The sequence below is a fragment of the Odocoileus virginianus genome, chromosome 23 (assembly GCF_023699985.2).
Source record: "Odocoileus virginianus isolate 20LAN1187 ecotype Illinois chromosome 23, Ovbor_1.2, whole genome shotgun sequence".
Classification (NCBI taxonomy): domain Eukaryota; kingdom Metazoa; phylum Chordata; class Mammalia; order Artiodactyla; family Cervidae; genus Odocoileus; species Odocoileus virginianus.
The window spans coordinates 43,219,821-43,235,181 of record NC_069696.1 but is presented as its reverse complement, the minus strand read 5'-3'; the positions used below and the strand labels follow the sequence as shown (position 1 = coordinate 43,235,181).

The window sequence follows — 15,361 nt, the reverse complement described above, 5'->3', positions numbered from 1 at the left end:
AGCCTTGTCTCAGGGTCTGCTTTGGGGGGAGCTCCAGGTGAAAATATTGTACTGTGAGGAGGCAGCATCAGGTTAAAATAATAAAGCCTAACGTTAGGTGCCAGGCTCTGTGATAAGCCACCGGCAATCACACCTTTGACCCTCACAGCAACCCTGCAAGGCGGACACTTGTCAGCCCTCTTTTTTCCTCTTTAGATTCTTACTGGAGTGTAGTTCATTTACACGGCTGTGTTCATTTCTTCTGTACAGTAAAGTGAATCGGTTATACGTATATCCACTCTTTTTTACATTCTTTTCCCACATAGGTCGTTACAGAGTATTGAGCAGAGTTCCTTGTGCTATGTGGTCCTTATTAGTAGTCCTCTTTTATGGATGAGGAAATGGAGGCTGAGAGAGGTGATTAGACTTGTTCAAAGTCACGTAGCTGGCATGTTGCTTCAGCTAACCTCCAGTCTCAGCATCCAGAGCAGGGAGGTCCCGAGAAAGGGGGTGGGGTGAGGAGGAAACCATCCTTCAAGGAGGACTTGTTGCCAGGGGAAGGGGTGATGGAGTTGTTCTTCTGGTTTTAAAGCGCAGAAAGCGCTGGTCTTCTTTTAGCTTTGGCGGGCAGGTGTCCACTCCTTCAGTCTCTTCTCTGCGTCTGAGTTGAGTCAGCCTTACCGAGCCTGGGTGGTGTCTGTCCAAGGGGATGGGACTAGCTGACTCCTGACTGCACCTCTCCCAAGGCCCTACACTCTCCTACCCTCCTTTCAGATTTGGATGCCCAGGTCAGGAGGTCTCTGAGTCTCCTCCTTCCTCTGTGTTTGAGATAAGACTGCTGTCTGCCTAAACAACAGGTCAACCACACTTCTTAGCCCACTCAGCTCTTTAAAGGTTTGCATTCTCTTGTCTGGTCTGCCCTCCTTACTAGGAGGCTGGGAAGTGAAGTGTGCAGTGAATCACAGCTGTCTCATCCTCTCACCTGGGCCAAACAGTTCCCAAACCTGCAGGCTGGGCTCTAGGAAGTTCTGGCATTTGTCCTCACCTGCCCGGTTCAAACTGCAAGGTCAGCTCAGTGGGAACTGCTGATTTCTTAGAACTCCATGAGCTTCCACTTGGTGAATGGCAGTTTATGAGAGATTTGGTCATTGGGTTAGGTTTACTTCAGGGCTCAGCACATGAGACAGTCTGTTTTATGATTGTGTATATCTGTTTTTTCTTCACAGATATATGGGGTCTGAGTCAGCCACATTGCAGAAAAGGCTATTGGCTTGTCACTGACCATGGGTATGGGCTGCCATGTCTTTGGGTTCCCACTGTGTATGTGACCTTCTGAAATAGAGCATGGCAGACAGTGCTTATTTCTTAAATAGCACGTTTTATTTTCTAATTATTTACTAACAAACACAAAGAAAGGGTAAACAAAACCAAGGTGATCAGTTTTCACATTTGCCTGGGAGTCTTTCTAATCTGTTTTCTATGCTTATAGCTGTAATTTACAGAATCAGATTATCCAAAGTATACTGTTTATATTATGCCTTTTTCATTTAGTGATGTAGCATGACCTCTTTCTCACAATATGTATTGCTCTCCTAAAATATAATTTTAAAGTACTGTTTTATATTCCATTTATCTCCTGGGGAAACCATAATTTATTTATCCAGTCCCTTTTTGTTGGACATTTGGGTTGTTCCTGCTTTTGTGCTTTTATAAATAGTATAAATGTCGAACATCTTTGAACATAAATTCACCCATGCATCTCAGATTTTTTTTCCTGAAGAAAAATGTCTACTTTAAAAGGTATAAAAAAGACTTTTGCTTTTGATTATTGGTTTAATATTATACTTGAAAATTTTACAAATTTATACTCTAATAATCAGTGTTTAAGTACCCACTGCCCCATACTTTTGACTTTCTATATCATCAGTCACCACACTTGCATGTAGTCATGACTTGTGCCCTACTTTATAATATTTGTCTTTCTTCCATCTGTCCTTCTGTCCATCCTTTCCTCAACTGTAGCCAGTAGGCTACAATTTCTAAAATAAAAAGCTACACTGAAATGTCGCTTATTCTTGTTTCTGAATTTAGTGGGAATCTCTAGTGTCTTATGGTGAGGTATGATATTATTAGAGACATTTCCCATGACAGTAAAAGAATGTCCTGTGCCCTTAGTTTGTCAAATCTTAAAGCAGATAATGAAATATCTTTTATTGGTGGCTCAGAGTAAAGAATCTACCTGCAATGCAGGAGACCTGGGTTCAATCCCTGGGTCAGGAAGATCCGCTGGAGAAGGGAATGGCTACCCACTCCAGTATTCTTGCCTGGAGAATTCCATGGACAGAGAAGCCTGGTGGGCTACTGTCTAAGGGGCCGGAAAGAGTCGGACATGACTGAGCAACTGACACTTTCATCATCACACAGAAAATCGATTGTGTGTCTCTTTGAATCAATTGGTGTGATTAAGCCACATTATCTCCCTAACATTAAACTACATGTTGTTACTGGGATAAGCTCTTCTTAGTCAAGACATATTACAATGATCTTTAGAACATACCACTGCATAGGTGGTTTTTAAGGTGATCTTCAATTAACTTTATAAAATAAATGAAAAAGCTTCCTGGCTGTCCATTCTTATAAACACCAGAAGCATGTGAACATATGAGTGCTTGTGCTCCTTCCAGTAAATGAATCAGGGTCTACTTGACCTGGATGAGTGACAGGCAACGCCTGGAAGACCCCAGGAGTATGGGGAAGGCGGGTGCCGTGCTTCTGTGCAGAAAAAAAAATGACTCATTCGATTCAATTTCTGCTTCTGTTCCTGGCTGACCATTGGGTGCCAATGCACAAAGGATTGCATAAACATTCATTCCATCCCATAAGCAGGCCTGGCTTGGTCACCTCTGCACCCCTGGGAGTTGTGGCACATAGTAGGTGCTTTTAAAAAGTCAACACAAAGAACTGTAAATGACCTTTTTCTGAGCACCAAGTAGCTAAGTCAGGTCCCTGTGTCCAGATACATCCAAGTTGGATCGCCTCCCTCCAACTCGATTCTCCCTCCCTTATGTAGCCAAAGGTAGTCCCAAGGATGGAAAGCCCTAGAAGACAAAGTCATTCTGAGGCTGAAGGGAGCTGATGGGTGTTGAGAGAGAAGAAAGAGCCATTTTTGTTTGTAAGAGAACGGTAAAGGATGTGAAGAAAGTGGGTTATGGGCTGATTTTGTGTAGAAGACCCTCTGATGCATTTTAACCTCGTTGTTGTGTTCCGTCACCCAGTCATGTCTGACTCTTTGCGACCCTGTGGGCTGCAGCATGCCGGTCTTCCCTGTCCTTCACCATCTCCCAGAGTTTGCTCAAACTCATGTCCACTGATGCCATTGGTGATGCCGTCCAATCATCTCACACTCTGTCACCCCCTTCTCTTGCCCTCAATCTTTCCCAGTATCAGGGTCTTTTCCAATGAGTTGACTCTCTACATCAGGTGGCCTCTTGGAGACACATAAAACTATTGAGTCCTCAGGGAGGCAGGCTCCCAAATGCCTTTCTTTACCCTGAGAAGGTCCCAGCAGTCCTTGAGTCTTCACTGAGTGTGTTTAATGCTGGTTCCCTATGTGTTGAAAGCGGCAGATATGGACCCTGTTCTCTGTTGGCAAATATTACGGTAGCCCCAGTGCACAGCTTCGTGGCTGAGACAGGGGAGGTATCCAGTGAGAGATGTTGGTTGGATGATGGATGAGTGGATGGATCAGAGTTTACTCTGATCCAGTCACTGGGCCAGTTAACACTAGTGCCCAAAAAGATCAAAGGGAGCACGTTTCTCCAAGTGTGTCCTGAAGGGGGCGGAGGGCTCCTCCTGCTTCAGGATACCTTGGGAAAGTTGCTGAAATGCAGACTCCTGGGTTCCATCAGGATGCTCTGTATCAGAATCTCTACAGAGGGCCACGGGATTATGCATTTGTAATAAGCTCACCTCGAGAGGTTCTGACACACCCTTCAGTTTGTCTCCCATGCACCAGGTGATCTTCCTTAATGAGACTATGTTGTGAAAAGCTTCCTGTTCACAGCCCACTCATTAACAATCACACCTCTTTGCCTGCCTCTTTTTCACAGTGGAGCGTGGTTAACACATTCAAGACAAGATGAGCAATGGAGGTTTGTCAGAGGTGGCTCTAATGAATTTATCCAAATCATGAAAATGAGTTATAATTAGAATCTGTAATTACCCATCAGCTGCTGGGGAAATAGTAGAGCGTGTCACGGGCCGCCCAGGAAGGCTTTTCAGGGCTCGCTGGACAAGATGATGTGGGGAGGAGTTAGAACTGGAGTCGGGGGAGCCACCTCCATGGGAGGGAGGTCTGATCCACTCAAGTGCCTATTGTGTGTACTCTGGCTGTGTGATGGCTGTTCTCTGCTCTGAATGCTCATAGCAGCCTTATATAGGATAGGTTTCTAATCTAACCTTGTCTTAGGTTGAGTTTCCTCCAGAAGCAGATCCCAAGCAAGGATTTGAGTGCTAGAAAATTATATGGGAGATGAAAGTAGAAGAGTGTAGACTGAGTCAAGGATGGGAAGACCACCACCAAAGGGTGTGTTAGCAAGCCAGCTACCATGGTGGGTGCCTGGGGCTTATTCCCACCAGGGAGACTGGCAGTTGGTCAGAACCTATATAGAACATATCTCAGAATTCTCCTTGCTGTGGGGCAAGACTGCTGGGGTATTTATACACCAGCTTCTGTCAGGCTCAGTTGCTACATCCAAGTAATTAAGGCAGACCCAGGAGACAGACGCTAACTCTAATTCAATGTCCAAGAACCAGATGAGTGTTAGGAAAGAAAGGCTGATGGGAACATGGAGGAGAAAAGAATTCATTGTGCTCAGGACAGGCAGCCTAGGAAGCAGCAACTGGACTCTGGAATGTGACCAGTGCTACCCCTACATGACCACCATGTGCCCCGTGGACATTCTGGCATGCTCCTAATTTTGGAGCTCTTTATACTTGGCTGAAGTTTCTTCTTTGACACTGTGAACTTCAACAGCATTACAGAAACACAGACCACAAACCATGCTTTGTTGTTTAGTTAATAAGTCACATCTGACTCTTTGCAAAAATCCTGGAATGGGTTGCCATTTCTTCTGCAGGGAAACTTCCCGACCCAGGGATCGAACTTGTGTGTCCTGCGTGGCAGGCAGATTCTTTACCGCTGAGCCACCTGGGAAGCCCAGAGCCATGCTTGCTGAATATTAATTAAACGTAAGTGCCTCTGAATTCTCTTCACATGTTGTTGCTTCACGCACACATGTTTCTCTGGGAGTTTAATCCATGCACACTGGCCATTCCTTCTGTGCCTACACACGACATTGTGGGCACAGGTTCCCAGGCCCTGACTATAACCTACATTCTCTGAGAGAAGCCGCTGCATCTTTGCAGGGTGAGGGAGGTAATACATATGAGAACCATTTGTCATAGCACCTTTCTCTCAGTCCCCATCACTCTCTGTGGCTTTATGCTTTTAATTTCTTTGATGTACTTAATACATTTTTAAATAACCTTCTTTGTTCATTCATTGACTTGTTTGTCATTTGCCTCTTCTGCTCTGGCTGGAATAAAAAGACTGCGAGGACTTTGGCATCCATCTCCTGCCTGACACACGGTCTGGTGCACAGTAGGTCCTCAATAGATATTTGCTGATTGAGTGAACAAATACAAATATAAGGGTCATTATTGTTTCCTTTGTGTTAATACAGTTTGCTTCCCCAGTGTCCTACATGGAAGCCTTTGGGATGTTTCCAGTTTCCCTTTGTTTCAGGTGGCGCCCTCTGTACAGGATACTTTGCTCTTCCTTTAATGTTTCCCCAGGATGTAATTCCTGAAGTGGAATTGTGGGGCCTGGAGGGCATAGCCCTGTGCTGGCCAATGGAGCTCTCTGCACTGACAGAAATGTTCTATAATTGTGCTGCCAATGCAACTGCCTTTTGCCATACGTGGCTATTAAGTACTTAAAGTGTGGCTAGTGTGACTGAGAAATTGAATTTTTACCTTTTTAAAATTTTAATTCATTTAACTTGAACTAGCCCATGTAGCTAGTGGGTGCCACACTGGACACTGCAAGTACAGTCTGTGTTTAACTCCTTCTGCATTTCCAGAGCATCCTTCTCAAAAATGCAGCCAGCCCCCTGTGCACCTGCATCCCTCCCCCTGCCCACCTGGAGAGTTGGTGGTTCTTCCCAAGCCAAGGGGGAAGGCATGGCCACAGAAGCCGTGCACTGGCTCATCTCTTCGTTCAGAAGACATCTACTGAATGCTCCCCAAGGTGCCATGTATGGTGCTGGGAGACGAGAATTCAGAACTGACACCCATCCCCTCCCTCAAGCAGCTTGTCCATGAGTCACCACCTTCCCTTTAGGAAATAGGTGACAGACACAAGAGAGGCTTAATCAAGACTGATGGGAGTACTGAGGAGGGATGGATGAACTGGGCTTGGGGATCTGAGTGTGGACCACAGTTAGCTCTGGGACTGTGTTTTCTACCCCATAAATTGGGCCACATGGTCTAAACAAGGATCAGGGGGCCACTTCTGGGTAAGGCAGGCAGTCTTGAGTGTGGTGGCCACAGTGGAGTTTCAGGAGCCTTGGGAGGGTGTGAAGGCTTTTGCATAGCAACACAGTCAAGTCTATGACTGACTCAGAGCATCTGGGAGGCTCATCCTGCCTGCAACATTCTTCCAGGTGCAGTGGGCAGTCCAGGCCTAAAGGAATTTGGGCAGAAAATCCAGATGTTGAGCTCTGTGTGTGTGTGTGTATTTTCCCAGGATGCAGTAGGAAGTCTACCTGCTCTGCCTATTGAGTGCCCAGCTGTGCCCCTGGCACGCTGAGTGCTTTATAAGTCTCTGCAGGATGATTTCTAGAACACGTGAGTGAACAAATGATGAGCTCCATGACCCCGCACAGCTCTGGGCCTGCAGGGAGATCTGCGTTGTTTGGTGCTTTCTGGGTCCTGGTCCCATCTGACAATCTGTAGACACTTTCCCACTTCCTGTGTGACTGTTTACTTATACAAAATTTGTATATGACTTCATGGGTAGAAAGCCCTTGTGAGCTCCGAGAGGTCCACGGGTCCTTCTTGGAGAAGCTTGGGCTTTAAGTGATGCTAAGCTCCTTTGGGTGGGTTTCCCTGGTAGCTCAGGCAGTAAAGAACCCACCTGCCAAACGAGGAGACACAAGAAACACAGGTTTGATCCCTGGGCCGGGAAGATCCCCTGGAGAAAGAAATGGCTACCCACTCCAGAATTCTTGCCTGGGAAAGTCCATGGACAGAGCAGCCTGGTGGGCTACAGTCCATGGGTTTGCAAACAGATGGACACAACTGAGTGACCAAACACACACACATACACACACACGAGCTCCTTTGGGTTACATTATCTGATTGTGTGTATTAGTTTCCAGTAGCTGCTGTAACACCTTACCCCCACCTGGGTGGCTTAAAATAGTGGAAGTATGTTCTTTCCCATTTCTGGAGGCCAGAAGTTCAAAATGAAGGTGTCAGCCAGGCAGCACTCATTTGGGGCTCCAGGGGAGAGCCCTCAGTTCTTTGCCTCTTCCTGCTTCTGGTAGCTGTTGGCGTTCTTTCTCTTACGGCTGCATGGCTCTGCCTTCTGCCTCCCTGGTCACTCACGTTACCTCTTCTCCCTTTGTCTGTCTTCAGCCTCCCTCTGCTTTTCTCTTATCAGGGTGCTTGTCACTGGATTTAGGGCCTGCCTGGATAATCCAAGAGGATTCCTCATCTCAAGATCCTTAACTTAATTACATCTGCAAAGAACCTTTTCCCAAAGAAGGTCACATTCACAGGTTCTGGGAATTAGGATGTGGATGTATGTTTGGAAGGTGGGGGACTGTTAAACCTGTTATAGTGAGTATGGGGGTTTGTTTGCCTTTTCTTACTCTTGTCTGAGTGCTACCTCGAAACAGCCTTGACCTTGATTGGAGGTGTTTTAGTCAGAACCCCAGGAACTGGTTTGCATTTTTCCTGTTTCTTCTGGCCCCAGGGAGTCTCGACTGAGTCTGTAATGGGGAGGCCATTCAGGGGTGACACAGAGACCCCAAGCTGGGCCAGGCTCAGTTCTAACGTGGTACAGCCAGGCCCAAGGCAGTGGGTCGCTCTTGTATCCCTGATTCTGCTCTGGGTTACAGTTTCTGCAAACCCTCTGTGTGATGTTATTTTTTTGGAAACATGAAGGGAGATTGAGCGGGGGGGCTTGCATAGGACCCCCTTTTCTTGCATTGGCAAGCATGGATGGGACTGTCTGCAGGCCATTCTCCTGAGGATGGGGAGTCATCGAGTCTTGTTTTTTTAGGCCACAGGAACAAGATTGCCTTTTTTAAATTGTGTTATATCAACTCTGGGGAACCTTGTGATGGATTCCTTTAGGTGGGGGTGTGGTATTGAACTCCAATGGAGCTGTGTGAATGAATGAATTCTCAGATGAAGCCTGCCCTTTTCCAACTTCTCTGCTCTGTCAAAAACTTGAGTGCTGCAGCTTTGAGAGGTGTTAGAATATTCTTTACATGCTTAAAGCTTTGTCCTCAGGAAATGCAAATATCCGTGCTTTCTGGAAAAACATCTTCTAACAGATAAAAGGCATCAGCCCTCTGAGAACTTCTCCCTCTCGGTCCCTCTCTCTCTTTCTTTTTTTTCGGTCTCTCTTTTTTAACCAGTAAACTGCTGTGATTGCCCCACTCATCCAGTGAGTTCTTAGACACATTCCATTTAGTAACCCCAAGTTCTCATCAAAGATGGGAGAAAATGACACCTTAGCTTCAGATACTTTGTAGTGATTATCTCGATGGAAAAATAAATGCCATCCTCAGAAGGCCACAGCTGCTTGTCCCTCAGAAAGCAGTTGCTCCAGGAAAAATAACTTTGAATGCCAAGCCATGGCTCCACCCTTCAAAAAAGTCTTCTTTAATATCTGTTTAGCTGAAGAATGCACCCTTGCTTGTGCCAATATTAGGCAATTAGCAAATGGGAATGTGTTTTGCAAACACAAGGCATCCTTCATTTTATTTTATTCTTTTGGTTATTAACAGCTGTGGAAGTGTAGCTAATATTTGTCCCTTGAAGAACAAACAGCTTGTTTGTGGCTTGAACATAAAGACCGTCACCCACACGTGAAGTGCTAATAATTGCAAGTCTTTAATGGTGCTGTAATTTGCAGATAACAGCTCTTCAAATGTCTGTGTTTTTTCTTCTTCCAGGATTTAACCTTAGCCAGACATGCCTGGCTTAATAATAAGGTTGACTCTCTCGTTCTGACAAGAGCCAGGTCTGAACTTTGGCTCAAAAAATGTTCGAATGAGGCATGAGGCATTCAGATCAATTAGCCTCTCACTTCTCACCCTAGGCCTCTTACTCCTGGGGAGACATCTGCAGGTCGAAATCACACCTCCACCCATCTGTCTGCTTGCTGGCTGGGATGTCCAGGCCACACCTCCTCTGGTGAGCCCTTATGGCTGCCTGGGAGCCCACCTGCAGGGTGGAGCTCCAGTGCACCTTGGGTACCACACAGGCAGGGCTGAGACCACCCAACAGCCCCACCTATCCTCCTCCACTGCCCCCTCCCTGGCCCCTGTTTCCCCTGGACCAGCACAGAGGCCTCCTCCCTGCCTCCCCTTCCACTCTGGCCCCTGCCTTTCTTGCACACCCAGCAGTCAGGGTGGGCTTTTCAAAACATCATCCTACTGGCATTATTCCCATTGCTCTGCCTGTCGGTCATTTCCTGTTGTGCCTGAAATAAAATCTAAATGCCTTCACGTGACTTATTTGATGGCCTGATATTCATCTGGTGTCCGTTGGTTGATACGGGCTCTTAGAAGTCTTGTCTAGCTTATTGCCTAGGGACCCCTTCCTCCTCCCACAGCTTCACATAATCCATCAGTGAAAGGTTAACATCTGGCACCTTTGGGCCCTCCAGGCTGGGCTTCAGCAGTGTGATCAGCATCCCTTCCGATACTATGGATTTTGCTAAATATTCCACCATCATGCAGCTAATAAGATTCTACATCTGATCTCAGCTTCCCATCCCCGGGTTTACACCTTTGCCTTCTTCATCTGGCCACACTGACCCCTTTCAGCTCCCTGAACACCCTAAGCTCATGCCTGCTTTCCAGAGCATTCGCCAGCTCTGTGCCCTCTGCCTAGAATGTTCTCATCTCCAAGCCCTTTTTATCCTTCCAGCCTCCATTGGGCTGTTGCTTCTTCAGAGAGGTCTTCCTTTACCCTGCATCCACCTCAGGGTCCCTCCCTCATGCTCCGCCTCTGTGCTGCCTTTATTTCATTCGTAGAAGTCAGCCCAGCCTTGATTATCTGGCTTACTCACATGCTGTTATAAACTCTTCCCTGTGAGAATATATGTTCCACCCGGACTAGAACCTTGTCTGTGATGATCACTTTTGAACTCCCTAGTGACCTAACACCATGCCAGGAACTTACAGGTCAGAGGAAGAGTCCCTTAAATAGAAGAAGGAAGACGTGGAAAGGAAGGTGCAGGAGAAAGACAGTGGGAGTGAGTGGAGAGGGTGAGGCCCACCAGATGGGAAGGCAGGAAGATGACAGCTGCACAGAGTGAATGCTTGCACCATGCTGGACCCTGGGCTGAGGGCATGATGACCACACCCTTAAACTCTCACCATGACCTTGTGTGTGTGCTTAGTCACTCAGTCGTGTCCGACTCTTTGTGACCCCATGGACTATTGCCCGCCAGGCTCCTCTGGCCATGTGGATTCTCCAGGCAAGAATACTAAAGTAGGTTGCTATGCCCTCCTCCAGGAGATCTTCCCAACCCAGGGATTGAACCCAGGTCTCCCACATTGCAGGCGGATTCTTTACAGTCTGAGTCACCAGGGAAACCCAAGAATACTGGAGTAGGTCAGTTCAGTTGCTCAGTCATGTCCAACTCTTTGCGACTCCATGGACTGCAGCACATGAGGCTTCCCTGTCCAACACCAACTCCCAGAGCTTACACAAACTCACGTCCATCGAGTCGGTGATGCCATCCAACCATCTCATCCTCTGTCATCTCCTTCTCCTCCTGCCTTCAATCTTTCCTAGCATCAGGGTCTTTTAAAATGAATCAGTTCCTCGATTAAGGTGGCCAGAGTATTGAAGTTTCAGCTTCAGCATCAGTCCTTCCAATGAATATTCAGGACTGATTTCCTTTAGATGGACTGGTTGGATATCCTTGTTGTCCAAGGGACTCTCAAGAGTCTTCTCCAACATCACAGTTCAAAAGCATCAATTCTGCAGTGCTCAGCTTTCTTTATGGTACAACTCTCACATCCATACATGATTCCTGGAAAAACCATAGCTTTGACTAGACGGACCTTTGTTGGCAAAGTAATGTCTCTTCCTTTTAATATGCTGTCTAGGTTGGTCATAGCTTTTCTTCCAAGGAGCAAGGGTCTTTTAATTCATGGCTGCAGTCACTATCTGCAGTGATTTTAGAGCCCAGAAAAATAAAGTCTCTTACTGTTTCCATTGTTTCCCCATCTATTTGCCATGAAGTGATGGGACTGGGTGCCATGATATTAGTTTTCTGAATGTTGAGTTTTAAGCCAACTTTTTCACTCTCCTCTTTCACTTTCATCAAAAAGCTCTTTAGTTCTTCTTCACTTTCTGCCATAAGAGTGGTGTCACCTGCATATCTGAAGTTATTGATATTTCTCCTGGCAATCTTGATTCCAGCTTATGCTTCATCCAGCCCAGTGTTTCTCATGATGTACTCTGCATATAAGTTAAATAAGCAGGCTGACAATATACAGCCTTGACATACTCCCTTTCCTATTTGTAACCAGTCTGTTTTTCCATGTCCAGTTCTAGCTGTTGCTTCTTGACCTGCATACAGATTTCTCAGGAGGCAAGTCAGGTGGTCTGGTATTCCCATCCCTTGAAGAATTTTCCACAGTTTATTGTGATCCACACAGTCAAAGGCTTTGGCATAGTCAATAAAGCAGAACTAGATGTTTTCTTGACTCTCTTGCTTTTTGGATGATCCAACGGATGTTGGCAATCTGATCGCTGGTTCCTCTGCCTTTTCTAAATCCAGCTTGAACATCTGGAAGTTCATGGTTCACATACTGTTGAAGCCTGGCTTGGAGAATTTTGAGCATTACTTTGCTTGCATGTGAGACAAGTGCAGTTGTGCAGTAATTTGAGCCTTCTTTGGCATTGCCTTTCTCTGGGATTGTAATGAAAACTGACCTTTTCCAGCCCTGTGGCCACTGCTGAGTTTTCCAAATTTGCTGGCATATTGAATGCAGCACTTTCACAGCATCATCTTTTAGGATTTGAAATAGCTCAACTGGAATTCCTCACCTCTGCTAGCTTTGTTCATAACGGTGCTTCCTAAGGCCCACTTGACTTCGCATTCCAGGATGTCTGGCTCTAGGTGACTGATGACACCACCGTGGTTATTTGGGTCATGAAAATCTTTTTTGTATAGTTCTTCTGTGTATTCTTGCCACCTCTTTTTAACATCTTCTGCTTCTGTTAGGTCCGTACCATTTCTGTCCTTTATTGTGCCCACCTTTACATGAAATATTCGCTTGGTATCTCTAATTTTCTTGTAGAGATCTCTAGTCTTTCCCATTCTGTTGTTTTCCTCTATTTCTTTGCATTGATCACTGAGGAAGGCTTTCTCATTTCTCCTTGCTATTCTTTGGAACTCTGCATTCAAATGAGTGTATCTTTCCTTTTCTCCTTTGCCTTTAGCTTCTCTTCTTTTCTCAGTTATTTGTAAGGCCTCCTCAGACAACCATTTTGCCTTTTTGCATTTCTTTTTCTTGGGGATTGTCTTGATCACTGCCTCCTGTACAATGTAACAAACCACTGTCCATAGTTCTTTAGGCACTCTATCAGATCTAAACCCTTGAATCTATTTCTCACTTCCACTGTATAATCGTAAAGGATTTTATTTAGGTCATACCTGAATGATCTAGTGATTTTCCTTACTTTCTTCAATTTAAGTCTGAATTTGGCAATAAGGAGCTCATGATCTTAGCCACAGTCAGCTCCCAGTCTCATTTTTGCTGACTGTATAGAACTTCTTCATCTTTGGCTGCAAAGAATATAATCAATCTGATATCAATATTGACCATCTGGTGATGTCCACGTGTAGAGTCTTCTCTTGTGTTGTTGGAAGAGGCTGTTTGCTATGACCAGTGCATTCTCTTGGCAAAATTCTGTTAGCCTTTGACCTGCTTCATTTTGTACTCCAAGGCCAAATTTGCCTGTTACTCAGGTGTCTCTTGACTTCCTACTTTTGCATTCCAGTCCCCTATAATGAAAAGGACATCTTTTATGGGTGTTAGTTCTAGAAGGTCTTGTAGGTCTTCATAGAACCATTCAACTTCAGCTTCTTCAGCATTACTGGTCAGGGTATAAACTTGGATTACTGTGATATTGAATGGTTTGCCTTGGAAACGAACAGAAATCATTCTCTCATTTTTAAGATTGCATCCAAGTACTGCATTTTGGACTCTTTTGTTGACTATGATGGCTACTCCATTTCTTCTAAGGGATTCTTGTCCGTAGTAGTAGATATAATGGTCATCTGAGTTAAGTTCACCCATTCCAGTCCGTTTTAGTTCACTGATCCCTAAAATGTCAGTGTTCACTCTTGCCATCTCCTGTTTGACCACTTCCAATTTGCCTTGATTCATGGACCTAACATTCCAGGTTCCTATGCAATATTGCTCTTTACAGCATCGGACTTTACTTCCATCACCAGTCACATCCACAACTGGGGGTTGTTTTTGCTTTTGCTCTGTCTCTTCATTCTTTCTGGAGTTATTTCTCCACTGATCTCCAGTAGCATATTGGGCACCTACCAACCTGGGGAGTTCATCTTTCAGTGTCCTATCTTTTTGCCTGTTCATACTGTTCATGGGGTTCTCAAGGCAAGAATACTGAAGTGGTTTGCCATTCCCTTCTCCAGTGGACCACGTTTTGTCAGAACTCTCCACCATGACCCATCCATCTTTGGGTGGCCCTACACAGCATGGCTCATAGATTCATTGAGTTAGACAAGGCTGTGGCCCATGTGATCAGATTGGTTAGTTTTCTGTAATTGTGGTTTTCAGTCTGCCTGCCCTCTGATGGAGAAAGACAGGAAGCTTATGGAAGCTTCCTGATGGGAGAGACTGACTGAGGGGGGAACTGGGTCTTGTTCTGATGGGCGGGGCCATGCTCAGTAAATCTTTAATCTGCTTTTCTGTTGATGGGCGGGGCTGTGTTCCCTCCCTGTTCTTTGACCTGAGGCCAAACTATGGTGGAGATAATGAAGATAATGGCACCTTCTTCAAAAGGTCCCGTGCATGCACTGCTGCACCCAGTGCCCCCAACCCTGCAACAGGCCACCACTGACCCACACCTCTGCCAGAGGACATTCACAGGCAATTCTGGGTCAGTCTCTTGTGGGGTCACTTCTCCTTTCTCCTGGGTCCTGGTGCACACAAGGTTTGGTTTGTGCCCTCCAAGAGTCTGTTTTCCCAGTCCTGTGTAAGTTCTGGAGGCTCTATGGTGGGGTTAATTGCAACCTCCTCCAAGAGGGCTTATGCCATACCTACGTCTGCTGCAACCAGAGCCCCTGCCCTTGCAGCAGGCCGTTGCTGACCTGTACCTCCACAGGAGACACTCAAGCATAGTTCTGGCTCAGTCTTTGTGGGGTCTCTGGGTCCTGGTGCATGCAAGGTTTGTTTGAGCCCTCTGAGCGTCTCCGGTTGGTATGGGGTTTGATTCTAAACGTGATTCCACCCCTCCTACCATCTTACTGGGGCTTCTCCTTTGCTCTTCGACATGGGGTATCTTTTTTGGTGGGATCTAATGTTCTCCTGTCGATGGTTGTTCAGCAGCGAGTTGTAATTTTGGAGTTCTCACAGGAGAAGATGAGTACATGTCCTTCCACTCTGCCGTCTTGAATGCAGTGGGTAGTCTGTCCCTTTCCCAGGGGAATTTCCTTACCCAGGAATTGAACCAGGGTCTCCTGCATTGCAGGTGGATTCTTTACTAGCTGAGCGACTTGGGAAGCCCCACCATGACCTTAGCAAGTTTTTACTACTTCTCCTGTATTGTGAATGAGGAGAATGAGGCTCCAAATTGAAAGTGGTAGAATCCACTTACAATGCAGTAGACCCTGGTCCAATTCCTGGGTTGGAAAGATCCACTAGAGAAGGGATTGAAGGTCGTTGCTGAATCACGCAAAGACGCCAGGGCTCTTGGCCTCTGGAGGAGAAGAATTCAATCCGGGGCCAGAGACGAGGCTGGATCATTCAGAGCTTTTGTGTAATAAAGTTTTATTAAAGTATAAAGGAGATAGAGAAAGCTTCTGACA

General features: G+C 46.0%; 1 protein-coding gene across 5 annotated transcripts in view; it reads left to right on the top strand.

Annotated features, from left to right (window-relative positions):
- ABTB3 (ankyrin repeat and BTB domain containing 3) overlaps positions 1-15,361 on the top strand; it is a 473,097-nt gene that overhangs the window by 267,202 nt on the left and 190,534 nt on the right. The window lies entirely within an intron of this gene.